We start from the raw sequence: 14,878 nt of genomic DNA on the forward strand, positions 1-14,878 counted from the left end.
TAAATCAAAATTTAAAATACTTTCATGTACACCAATAATATTTAAAATGCAATTCTATTCGACTTTTAAAAACATGCAATAACTAATATTTTTGCATTCTATAATATATTTTACATATTTAGATTTTTTTTAACTCTACTTTTTAAAGTTATTTTTGCATTCTATAATATATTTTACATATTTAGAATTTTTTTTAACCCTACTTTTTAAATTAAATACAAATATTAAAGTTATTTTTGCATTCTATAATATATTTTACATATTTAGAATTTTTTTTAACCCTACTTTTTAAATTAAATACAAATATTAAGTTAAAAATGTTTAAAACTTAAATATAAGCAAAAGCAAAACGCTCGACAAAATCTGGAAGTGTATTTCAGTTAATGAATGGGGGAGTCTATCTTTTTACCCGATTATCAATTCAAATCTTTAGGATATTTTGGTTCACCGACTCTCCTACTCTCTTGTGAAATATTTTTTAATATAAAAGATCTCCGTATACCTGGAGTGAAGCCCAAGTCTTCCTCAATTCTGTTGCAATTTCCATTAATTCGTATGCCACGACAATAATTGTTTCAAGATCAAATTCATTTTGAATTTAATTTGTTTCTGATGTTTTATATATATATATATATATATAATTATTTTTTTAGATTTTAATTTTATAAGTAATAAATAATTTAAATTATTTTTGTTCGATATGAAATTATTAATTAAAAATAATTTTAAATAAACTCAACAACTGTCTTTTCCTAATTATCCGTCCTCGTGTGGAATGTCGCGCCGATATCAAACCCATAATTTCAAATTGCCACTTCATCATGATTGGTATGCACCTCGATATTGAAATTCTCAATTATGTTAATAGAATTTGAAGAGGATTGATCGAAGCTTGTAATAATTTGACATGGGTTATGAATGGGAGGAAAAGAGCAAATACATCAAACCAATCTAATACTTCCTCTTTTAAAGATTTGTCTTCAATTTTAAATTTCAAGCAATTTAAACGAAATCGAATGGTAAATTCAATCAAATATTCATTTTTAAATCTTCGTAAATCTTCGATTTCATCACATACATGTTTGTAGTTATAGCCATCAACTTTACAAAGGAACATTGTAACAAATTGATCCCAGATGTGAATTAAGGGAATTAGAAGAGTTCGACGCCAGTCTTTGGATTTTGCTGCGAATGTAAGAGTAAAGATCATGCATAAACTACCTTCATCAATTCCTCGAAAAGTAGAATTTGAATTTTTTTGAATAAATTGAAAGGGATGATTAAAAGCAGAGGAATTTCTCTTACCATTAAACTTTACCTAAAACAAGAGTCTTATCACTTCTAGTGGAGTATTGTAAGATGCATGTCCAGAAATACAACTCCAAATTGGAAGTTTAAGAGGAGCCATTGTGAAATAAAATTTTTAAAATACAAAAACTCCAAAAAAAAACAAGTATTCAGGCCCTCCTTCTACCGCCAAAAATGCTTATGCCTCGAAATTCGTTGCAACAATATTGGGGATGACCACTTGGTCCAAACCTTAAAGTAGCTCATTTTCCATTTGGAATGGTGGTTCCTACTAGTTTAACTAGATTCAGATACCTTCTCTCAATCTCCAATGGCTTAAAATGTGACTTTCATCCACCAATGGAGAAGAGATATCAGATCAGCCCTCTTACTGATCAGGCAAGAAAGTGATCATTAATCTGATATGGGGCTCAACCAAACCACAATTAAAGTTTGTCTCTTTCTGTAGAGGACTTTTAGGAATGTAGAATTAATCTAAATGCAAGCAAAAAGAACTAAATCATAATCATATCTCAATTAGGCGGATATAAATCTACCCCAACCGAGAGCAAGATATTTAAATGATTGGGATTTAAATATTTATGGCTTATAATGAATATCAAAATAACGAAGTAGTTCTATTAACTCACATTATGAATACCAAAACACATTCTATTCAGAGACCTCTTAACTGAAATAATTAACCAACAATATTTAAGAATTAGTTCACAAAATGATATTGATTTTTAAATCAATAATTCGAATAATTAAACAATAATATGAGGAAATAGTTCACAACATATCATTATTTGTTAAATCAATATTAAAAGATAGATTTTTGAGTAAATAGTTACTCAAAAATCAGAATTCAACCCATAAGAGCAAAGATAAATAATAACATATGATTGAGACAAATTACTCATATTGAAAATAGTGCACAAATATGAATAAAATGACACATTCCTGCCATCATAAAATGAAACTAGTATTTAAAACAATAGTATTAGAAATACCAATTTATTGAATCCATTTCTCTGGCTCTGGTCTCCAACAATTCTCTATAATCTTTGAACTTTTATTGTTACAACAAGAGATGTAGTAATGCAAACTCTGTTCTCCATACATAATTTAGAATGCAAAATAAAAATCCTCAATAATCCCCAAATCTGAGATTTTTCTCTCCTTTCACCTACAACTCTAAATCTTATCATAGTGGTGCTTTTAGAATTCCAGAATTACAGAGGAGAGAAACCCATAATACATTCAACAATCTGCTATTTATAATATTTACAAAAATAATTCTCAACAAGAAAGTTTGTTGAAGAATAAATCTACTCCATCAATTTTCATTGGCTCAAAATTTCATTCTTCTATTGTTGAAGCATTCTCATCGATTGATATCTTCTTCTCCTCATCTCTTCAACTGCTTTCCAATAAAAACAAATCAAAACAAAATTAAAATGCAAAAATAAAATCAAAATGCCAAATCTAGAATTTAAAACAAATTCAATCAAAACTTAATTACATAAGTAAAAAATAAATAAAAAAAATTGAGTTTTTTATTGATGTCTGTGAAGATTTAATTGGCCAAGGAGAACATAGGTGAATGGATTTGCACTTAGAAGAAGTTGTGAGCAAATTGAAATGCAGAAAATTAAACTCATAAATTAGTTTTGTTAAAAAAAAATTAGAGCTTGATCTTCTGCTGGATTTTAGACCCAATAAATGATCAAATCTAGAATTGAAACTACTTCATAAATATTCTCCATAATTTTATCTTTCCAATGAGTCATCCTTAGCCTCATTTGACCTAGTAAAACTTCATTTACGAGCTTCCAAATTTGATGATTCAAAACTACAAAAATTCTGTTACTCAAGTTAAAAATAGAGAAATTTCAATTAATTTTTTTTTTTAAATGAAATTGATTAATTCAAATTAACTGTTAATTAACTAAATATATTTAATTAATTTTCATTTTAATTTAATTTAATTAACCCACTATTAAATATTAACTAATTTAATTATATTAAAATTAATTTAATCTCATGAAATTATTAATATTTAATATATTAAAAAGTAAATTAATATACCTTATTAATCTTTGTTTGAATGCATTTGAAATATCATATCGAATTTCGTTTGAAACTTGGAGAATGTGGGTTGTTTGAAACATGGGAACTGCGAGTTATCGCATATCGGAGAAGTTGCCCATCGGGGATTAACAAAATGTACACACCAATGTTTTTTGTAATATCGGGAAGCTCCAATATGGAGTGGATCCGATATCGTTTATAAAAATATTTTAAATTTTAATTCGGGTTCAAAGTTATATGAAAAATTGGAGTGGGGAACTTCTAAGAGTGCTATGGGAGTTTTTATCGGGAATATGAGAAGTTTTAAGGATTTTCATCTCGTTGTTATTACAGTGATGAAGATGAGGTAACATAAGACTCATGTGAATTAATAATCTTACAAATTGGACTATAACCACTCTGCAATTTTAGCATTTTGGGTTTCACAATTTGTTTTAATATAAAAAATTGGAGTAAATTACCAAGATCTCGAAATGTTTTTCAACTACGTACAATTTCGCTGAATCATTTTGTAGGACTGTGAGTGAAAAATGAAAAAATATTAGTAAAAACTAACTAATAGTTAATATTTACAATGAATGACTATTGAACTTAATTAGTTACAAAAATCGAAATATTATACATTTTTTTACATTTTTTAGTCAATGCGAGAAAATGATCAAACTTTGAAAGAGTGTCATTTACAAACCGGTTGACCAAATGAGGCAAAACAAGTATCGATGGAAAGCTAGTGAAAAGTCGTGTTCAATGAAACAATCAAAATATAAATCCAATGAAAAAAAAATTGTAAGTCAATTAACTTAAATAAAAATCATTAAGGATGTTTAGCCAAAAAATAATGGAAAGGGTCCCCATTATTTGAAGTAATGGGGGTGTTAGGTTTTTCCTACAAAAATGGCGATATACTAGGAAGAACCAGTTATCTTTGGTTAAATATAATGAACTTTTATTTACCCAAAGGTTAAAAATAATGGAAATCATGAAATCGTCTAACAGTAAAATATTTCCATAGGTCTCACATAAACAGATTAAGCAATATGAGTTTGTAAAGATAAGTACTCAAAGAAGACTTGAGTAAAAAATCATGAATCCTAATTTGGGCAAATTTGTTTTAAAACTACCTCATATAATAATAAAAGGTAGAGATACGAGTTTTTGATAAAGCATATATCCATTTTATGATTTTCTCTGACATTGCTTCGTTTCCAGCTAGCCTGAAAAATACTCCAACGAAGTTGTATTTTATGCCATACAAGCCTAGTCCTATTACCAGCGAGTGTCCATAGCTCCGACGAGTTTACTTGTATTTCCCATGCTTCCTCTTTTAATCACCCTTTTAATAAGCACATTTTGCAAGCTTTTAGTTTATGATGTATTTGAGTGAAAGAGGTGGGATGGTAATAGAGATTTCTGTTTAATGGACATAATACTTTCATAATGTTGACTCCAAATCCTTTCCCTACGACTACCAATTAGAGGCTTTTATGTGGAGGGGTGGGAGGAATTCATTGTGTTAAACTCAAATCAATTATTTCCTTGAAAAATTAAACTCAAACACTTAGTAAGGATGTGTATTCCTCCATGAAATTTTTTTAAAGCAAGATGGTCTTATGGTTCCATAGGGATATGCCTTTAATGATAAATGAAATTCACTGAAATAGATAGAGTTAGGAGATTTCCCATGTATGCTAATGTTGTCGGGCGAGGAAAAAGGCTCTTCACACAAATCATGGCAGAGTCATCAAAATAAAATTAAAAAACTGAAAGAAAAATAAAATAATTCCTAAACGAAAGTAAGAAAAAAAAATCAACAAATGAAAATAAAAATGAAGAAAAAGAAAAAAAAATCCAAATTTTTTAAAGATAAACTCCAACAAGATTACTTATACAAATGTCTCAACAAAAGAGATAAAAGAAAATAAGCATATGAATAGATGAGATGTTAAGAGAAGGAAATATCGATACTATTCTTGCGATAAAGGGAATGCAATAGATGACGTGGCTCATTAGTGGGACCGGATTTAGATTTTATAAGAGATCGATAATTAGAAGTTTTAAGTACGGGATGTAACATCGTTGATACGACGATGTACGATGAAGAATGAACCCAATAGTTTTATGATCCGTATTTAATTTCATATCGGATCCGAGACATTGAAACTTTTAAACATGTGCCTCAACCAATATTGTGAGTTATGAATGGACGTGATATCTTTTAGAACTAGATTTAAATGTCATATCGGGTCTGAGGTTTTGTAGACATCACAATATTGGCGAAGTCATTTTATCGGAGAATGAGCGAAAAGGAATATCGGAGGTCTTGCATCGATGGTTTCTTATTGGGAAATGTTAAGAGTTGCTTCTGACCAAATGATTGCGATACAGAGGTTTTGCGATATGGATGATGCAATATCGGGTGAAAGGTTTATCGAAGAATGAGCAAATGGGAATATCACATATGTATAGACATCACAGTATCAGTGATATGAAGTTCAACTTGAAATGTTCCAATATTGTTTTAAAGGCCTATTGGTTTTTTTAAAGAATGAAAGCAAAATTAAAAATGCTCAAATTCTGATGAACAACCATTAATAATTCCCTAAACATGTTGCGGATTTGAAAAGGTCTAGCTGCTTGCTTATCTTAAGTCTCCATAATTAAATCAATGAAGACCTATAAAAAAAACAAAACAGAAATAAGAAATAACCTTTGAAAAAGTAAAACTAACAATAGATGACGATGAACCTGTAAACACATACGTGGAAGAAAATTGACTGTAAACGCATACCTGGAAGAAAGAGCGCTCAAGTTTTGAGAGCGAAGGTAGAATGGGATTGCGAGGAGAGAATATAACTAGTGATATCCATTTATACTATTTATTATCATTTACCATAACCAAACCATCCTTGTAAAAGTATTGAGTAGTATCGACAAGAATGATTGTTTTTAATTAAGACAACCAACATTTGTTCAAAGATTATGTATGAGTCAAGAAATGCATCCGTTGGGATTTCATGAAGCCCTTGCGATTCAAAGAAAAGAGTATGCATGCTATTTTCTCGATAATGGTCGCAATAGGTGTACTTTACCTATTTTTCATTTGTTATATAAACAAGGGAGCGATTGTCATAGCAGTAGTCCCTGTTGGGGTGCTAGAAGAATGAACAGTGCCTGGAGGTGAGCAGCATACAGTGAGAGATCTATGAGTTCGGTGAGGCGAGCAAGATACATGAACAGTGCCTAGAGGTGAGCAGGATACAGTGAGAGATCTATGAGTTCGGTGAGGTGAGCAGGATACAATGGGCTTAACTATTGTTTTATATATTAACATTTTTTAGCAGATACCAAGCAGTCTATATATGCAAAAGTGAAATGCATATACATTTGAAGGTACACAGGTTAATAGTGCGAAAACGGTGCAGAGAAATCCTAAATAATGTTAAACCGCAAGATTGTGTAAGCCCAAGAAATTCTTTGACACGAAAAGCAATCAATATGCTCAACTTTTCTTGCATGGGTTTTCACTTAGGTTGCTGGATGACTCAGATATTAAGGGAAATTTCCAAACAGGGCAATTCTTCAGAAATCGCGTTCAATAACCCTTTAAAAATTCATTCAAGCTACCAGGCGTCCATCTGAAGGAAGATTTTTATTCAACTTAACAGATGTGCAAGAAAAATCATACAAGGAGGAGAAAATGATATGGATTCAAAAAAAAAAAATTTAACTCCAGGAAATGAAGACGGGCTTAGAAGAAAGGAAACCCTCCTTATGCCCACAACCTTAGGAAAAAAACAACCCTCAATATCTCACGGCCAGGCCTTGAAACCCTCAAATTTTTTGCAGGACGTCTGAGGCTAAATTCCTTTTGAGATCTTGGTTAGCAAGGAGAAAGGCTCAAGAAATTTCAAATAATTTCAAAAGAACCTAGCTACTGGAAAATAGTAAAATACACAGTTATAAGTCTTCAAATATTTTCAGCCTAGGAGAGAAAAGAGGTTCAAAACCTGCGAATTAACTAAAAATTTATTTTTTATCTATAAAATGAAACCCCAAGTTAGAATAACCTCAATTTTTTTTATTTTTCATAAAAATTGCGCAATGGAAACCCTTGGAAAATATTCATATTAAATGACATCTCTCTTTTCCAGCTCCGATCTTTTCTGACAGCTCATCTCCCCATCAGCAATAATTCATCTACAGCATTTTGTTTTTTCTTTAGACAAATGAGCACTCACGGTTTTCTTTAATCATGAAATAGATTACAGACAAACGCTTTGCAAAGCCAAAATCAAACCTAGTGTTGCGGTAAAAGTTGGGATTTGCAAAGCCAAAATCAAACCTTTTTCAAAGGACAAAGGATAAGTTCAATCATGACCACAAATCTCTAAGAAAACAACCTGAAACAAAACAAAATTAATATGACCACATTAACGGGAAATGTACAGGAAAATAACCTAAATGTAGCAGTCTAAGAAGATCCAGAATGAAAACTCTTCAATACAGCTGAACTTAATTCCCGATTTGCATTGTATTTTCCAGACCTAATAAAAAAATATCAAACTTCTGTACGATTCAATGTTTACAATGTATCTTATACAGTAATAACAAAATACAAGGATGAAAAACCTATGAGAGAATGGCCACAAAGGGCGTAAAATCATTCTTAATGAGAGGTTTCAATGTTTCAAAATATGATTTATAAATAAAACAATTTTGAATATTGTCACATATTTAATAAAATCTTTATAACTAATATCAAACGTTGTTGAGCTATCGCGAACATAACTCAATGTTTATTAGTCAATGTCCAGAACTATCTAAAATTAATATATTAATTATATAAAATCTTTGAAAACTAAAATAAAACAAAAACACAATTACCAAAGACATAAATTGTGGAGACCCCACATATAAAAAATAACATTCAAACACGCTAAAACTTGAGAAGAGGTAAGTACGATGGAACGCCACCACGCATCTTCTCAAAGGTAATTGCATATCATATCCTATGTCATAACATCCGATGTTGAAGAGTGTAAACATAACAGCTGGTTTCCTTGAATGCCATGCCATTCATCTTTCTATTTCGACAGTTGGAAAGTTGCATGCAACTCATTTTACCAGGTTGCTCGTACAAGCATGGCAGGGGGCAAGGTTTAGGCACTCGTACAGGCATGGCAGGGGGCAAGGTTTAGGCACGTCAACCTGTGTAATTGCCCGCTGGAGGGCCATCACCATCTTCATCTCCAAGTGGTATGCTAGATCAAGGGCCTGGACTATGGCACATTTAAGTAACAGGGTAGAGATTAAATGGATGTGGTTCATGCGCTAAAGAAACCTGTAGTAAAAATGGACTATTTGCAAGGATAATTTTAGGGGCGAATGTTCGCCCTTTGGCGAAATTAAGGGGTTTTAAATTTTTAGTGGGCGAATATTTTGTATCATAGTGCATTTTTACAAATCACCTCAAATAGCCCACCTTATTTTAAGAGAGAGGGTAAAAAAGGTAAATTTAGCCCTTGAAATTAGGACTTACAACCTTCCATTCGCCCATTTTCAAGAATAGGTTTTATTTAAGTGAATCCATTCGCCCATTTTCAAGAATAGGTTTTATTTAAGTGAATCCTATGGGCCACATACCATATTTATAAAAGAGGTATGGTAAATTAATAAAAATATAAATAAATGAGAGGTATGGTAAATAAATAAAACATTTTTTATATTTACTCCATAAGTCACCTTATATACATGTAACGGTGTAAACAAATAAAAATATAAGTAAAGTGGAGGTATGGTAAATAAATAAAACGTATTTTTATACTTACTCAAACGGTATGGTAAATAAATAAAAATATAAATAAACTAGACGTATCGTAAATAAATAAAACCTCTTTTTATATTTAGTCCATAACCCTCGTTCTATTTATGAAGGCTCAAGAAAGAGGTTTTATTTAAGTGAATCCTATGGGCCAAATACCATATTTGTAAAAGAGGTATGGTAAATTAGTAAAATATAAATAAACGAGAGGTATGGTAAACAAATAAAACATTTTTTTATATTTACTCCATAAGTCACCTTATATTTACGAACACTCAAAAAATGGGTTATATTTAGGTGAAACCTATGGCCAAAATACTATGGGACAAATACCATGGACTAGATTGTTATTAATACCATGCAAAAAACCATTATTAACCCTAATATTAGAATTAATAAAAATAAAAATGGCACATGGTATTGACCCATGGTATTCACCAAAATGGCACATGGTATTCACCCATGGTATTCACCTGGAATGTAGCCTATTTAAATGGGGGAATTAAACCAGCATGTAGCCTATGCTAAGATTCACTAGGACTTTACAAAGTTATATTATTTAGTGAAAGACTCACCAAGATCTTACAAGATTTTATAATTGAGTAAAATATTTGCCATGCCTAGTGAGAGATTCGCCAAAAAATTATATATACATATTATATTATTGATAAAATCGCCTTCCATTTTTCCTATATACCATGGAGATTCACCCATTTATTATATTTATAAATTTAGGGGGGGTTCTTAAAATTTTCCCTGACTATTTGTATTCACAACCACCTTATTCTCCGACAGAGATGTTCTTCAACGAGAGCAGATGATCTATAAAATTCAGCTAAATGATCTATAACTTCAGCTAAGTATGGCTCTGTGTTGCGCACCCTACGCCAAAATATGGTCTCTGAAATACTCACCCTGTCACTCATCACATACTTGAGCTGGATTCCTCATTCGTCTCATTCATGGGTTGCACGTCGAGGCAGGGAAAAACCAAAGGACTGTGCGTGTGTTTGCCAATGTGTGGTTCACAATTTCTAGCATCTTGTTCTGTATGTGCTTTGGGAAGCCACTGGAAGAAGACATTATTAACCATCTGGACAAGGCTATGAATGAGATTTTGCTAATTATGGAGCCCCAAATACACAATTTCTTGCCGATTCTCAAGTTGATGTTGGCCCAATAATGGAAGTGCATCAGGGAGTTTCAATTTCTTGTCGATTCTCAGGCCGTTGCGTGCTTCTGAAACAAGGGCTTCATACTCAATCGGGATCCCGTGATGGCGCCAATGCATATATAGACTCGCAGATGAAGCTGGAGTTGTCGAGAAAGAGTAAGCATACACTATACAAGCTTGAGAGAAACGTTTTAATGAACTATTAACTGTATTTTTGCAATTATTTTGGTTAAAGCAGAGTAGAATCTAACTTACTATGCATGCTTCCCTTCAAAGTAAAGTAAATTTCTTTTCCATAAACTATAAGAGAGGCTCGGTGATCTTCCTCAAGTTTCAAGTTTCAGTTTGTGGCTATGGTTTTCTATTTCCCTCAAACAGAGAACATGAATATTCGCTACTAGTTTGCTTTATTCATCTACTAGTTCGCTTGCTTGCCTCGAATGACATTAGCTCTGTGTACGACCAGCTTCATGAAGGGAGATCAGTACTTAGCTCTGTGTACGACCAGCTTCACGAAGGGAGATGAGTACTTCACGAAGGGAGATAAATATACTCAGACGACGACTCAGTAAGAATTTGAGCTTTTGTTCAGACGTAAATAGGTTATTCTTGTTCATAAGTAAATAGGTTATTCATCTAAAATTTGGCCACAATCTGGCCACAGAAAGGTATTATTGTGTCCAGCACGAGGGAGGTGACGACATGCAGCATGCCACGAAGCTATGGACTGCATGTGATATGGGATATGTACTACATGGATATGTTCTGCGGTGGGTGGAAACGAAAAACATTAATAGTTAGCATTATATTAAAATTTGTGTAAATCCATACTTTATTCCCATGCGCTCTACCACGAGCCATCCAAATTTTGCTTAAAATTCACAAAGATAAATAGCAAGTAAATCCAGACTTTGGTTAAAACTTTTTTTTGGATCTGGATATTCAACAACCCGGCAATAAGACCTCCAATATAAAACTTTGGATAAAAGCAAAAAAACATCAAAGCTCAAAAATAAAACTTCGGATGAAAGCGAAAAACATCAGTTAAATGCTCTAGTCAACTCAAATTAATAAGGAGCCAACGCCGATACGAACGTTATAGTCCCTGCTATGCCAGAGGTAGGAACTAATAAGTGAGATGTATAATATCTGGCTGCTATTCCAAATGGTTATTGGTTTCTACCAAAAAGAGTGCCCAAGGTTTCCCCTCCTTTTACGCTGAAATGCCTTCCATAACCAAAATCCCAACGATTTAAACGCAATATTTCTACGAAACATATAAAAATTCAAAATAATATTTAATTTTTGGGTTTACCATTTCAGTGCGTAGCAAACTAAAAGATAACAACAGCAAATAAGCCATACACAGAAGACACAGAGTTTAATGTGGTTCACCCAACCATTCTGGGCTACGTCCACCAAACATAGGCATCGGCAATCTTTATTATCAAAACAAGAGATTACAAGATATTCAATTTCCTCACAACCTCTCACGCACTCATCCCAATCCGTATGGACACCTGTTTTATAGCTAAGAGGATCTAACTGCCTCATAAATCCTCTTACAACAAATATAGGATGCATTAACTCTCTCCCAACAAAATAGAGCTAATATAGCAACACAATCTAATTGTTGTCACCTACTGAGATTTTTGCCTATTTTATTAAAACCAAAAATCTCAACAATCTCCACCTTGACAAAAATTAGCCTGATGCCCTGTTTCTTTATTACTTATTTTTTCTGCAAGCCAAGAGAAGCCAAACACCAACGCAGCTTCTCTAACAAAACTAGTTTCGTGAACATGTCTGCACAGTTTTCCTTTGTATGCACATTTTCAAGAGAGACTCCCCTTTCAGTGATAACTTGTCTTACAAAATGGTACTTAATTGGAATATGCTTTGATTTACTGTGATAGGCCGGATTCTTAGCCAAATGTATTGCACTTTGACTATCACAAAGTAACTTGATGTTGTCCTGTAACCTACCAAACTCACCAAGCAAACCTTTCAGCCAAACCGCTTCTTTGCAAGCATGTGAAGCAGCAATTTATTCTGCTTCAGTAGTGGATAAAGCAACAATGTTTTGTAGCTTTGACATCCAGCTAATAGCTCCACCTGCAAGAGTAAAGACATACCCTGAAGTTGACCTTCTCTTATCCAAATCACCTGCAAAATCGGAATCAACATACCCGCAAACAAATTCACTACTCTTATTGTAAGTGATACAATAACTACTTGTGCCTCTCAAATAGTGAAGCACCCATTTCACTGCTGACCAGTGTTCTTTACCTGGATTTGCCATATACCTGCTGACAACCCCAACTGCATGTGAAATATCTGGTCGAGTACAAACCATCGCATACATCAAACATCCTACTACATTGGCATATGGAATTCGAGACATATATTCCTTTTCTTCATCTGTATTAGGACATAAACTGGAAGAAAGCTTAAAATGGGAAGCTAAATGGACTGACACAGGCTTCACATTGTTCATACCAAACCTCACAAGTATTTTCTCAATATACTTCTGTTGTGATAGCCACAACTTACCATTGCTCATGTCTCTGAAAAATCTCCATGCCCAAAATCTGTCTTGCTGCTCCTAGATCTTTCATATCAAATGTCCTTGCCATCTGAGTCTTTAACCTGTTGATTTCTTCAATGCTTTTGCTTGCTAAAAGCATATCGTCAACATACAACACTAAGATAATGAACATGCCATTACTTAACTGCTTAAAATAAACACAATGATCACATTTACTTCTTATATATTTTTGACTCAACATGAAAGAATCAAATTTCTTGTACCACTGTCGAAGCGACTGCTTCAGACCATACAATGATTTCTTGAGTCTGAAGACAAATTTCTTATTGCGATGCTGAACAAGCCCTTCCGGTTGTTCCATATAAATTTCCTCATCTAAATCTCCATGTAAAAAAGCAGTCTTAACATCTAGTTGCTGTAATTCTAAATCAAGCAAAGCGACTAATGCTAACACAATGCGAATTGAAACTATTTTAACAACCGGTGAAAAAATATCATGAAAGTCAATGCCTGCTGATGAGCCCCAATTTTGGTACAATTTGGGCTCATTTTGGCCTATTCTACTTGCTCAAACCATTCATTTTTTACTGCTTATGCATGCATTTCTTAGTTTATTCATGTTGTTTGTAGGAAGAAGGGTAGGCACTCTATCTACGTGACTAATGCATTGTGATTCCAGGTTTTGGCATTAAAAGGGAGCAAAAGACAACGAAAAAGGAGACAATGAGGTGGCACTGCTGACTTTTAGGAGAGGATGTCCACGGTCTTGGGGACATTCCTCGTGATTCCCACCAAGAACTCCGAGCTCCAATCCATCTCCCCTCCGAGCTTAGAAGCAGCCAGCTGTTCTACAGGAACAACAGTTATAAACTGCTCTACAGGAACAACAGTTATGACCGTCCTACAGGATCAGCAGTTAAACTCTAGTTGGACAGCCGAGCTCCTAAAATCAAGGACACTTGTTGGATCATCGTTTTTGTATAAGTATAGAGGCCTTAGCCTTGGATAGGTTGTTGAAACTCTCGTATTGCTATTGTAATTTTCGAGCACAGCTCAGTTTTTGTTCCTTTTTGTAAGCCAATTTGGCATGTTATCAGATTATGAATAAAGAAGGCAGATTCTGATCTAGTTCTGAGTTTTCTTAAGGAGACTATAGCTCTCAGGTTAGGGCCCAACCTGAGAGCCATAGATCCCCTCTGTTGTAGTGTTGTTTCCATTTCATTTCAGCACTTTGAGCTTTTCATTTGCACATGCAATTCGAATTACAGGTTGTTAAGTTGGTCTTTTTCATGAGTTAGATAGGAGTTGCTTATGGTGAATTTGTTTCGACTTGCTTAGCGTAGCAGGGGATAGATATAATCGATTGGAGCTCCAACAAAAAGGTTGTTAAGGCTCACTGCCACCTCATCTGGGATTGGAGTGAAGTCCATGACTAACCACCAAAAATACGCATTTCTTTATTCCATGATTGCTGCAAACACAGTCACGTTATGTTAGATGCTGTCACATGATTCACACCTGCACCACACTCCTTTACCACGGCTTCATGCACATTCTCCTTCGCGTTTAGATTGTTGTTCATTGAATTTACAAGCACAGGTAGTTTAGGGTGATGCATCTTCGGTTTGGTGATAGTCACAAGCATTTGTTTCACTTACACTGCTTTCTCTCGTTCCATTACTTCGTCCTCCATCTTGATCACGCATGCAAACACATCTTTGACCCCTGCTCTACTATGTCATCTCCCAAAGTCTTTCACTCCTCACATACTTCCATTCTCTAGCCCTTTCGTTGACATAGCCCTTTACCTTCCAACCTACTCCCTACACTCACTTCCCATCCTATTCCTTCACTTCTACAGCCATCACCAGCCTCATTCCTACCTTACACATCTCCCCCTACCATTTCATCATCCCTCCATCACGCCAAACACTCACGGTAGGTCATCCTGTAG

Source organism: Pinus tabuliformis, chromosome 1_1, assembly GCF_031772625.1.
Source record: "Pinus tabuliformis cultivar Carrire ecotype Pingquan chromosome 1_1, CPIR1, whole genome shotgun sequence".
NCBI lineage: Eukaryota > Viridiplantae > Streptophyta > Pinopsida > Pinales > Pinaceae > Pinus > Pinus tabuliformis.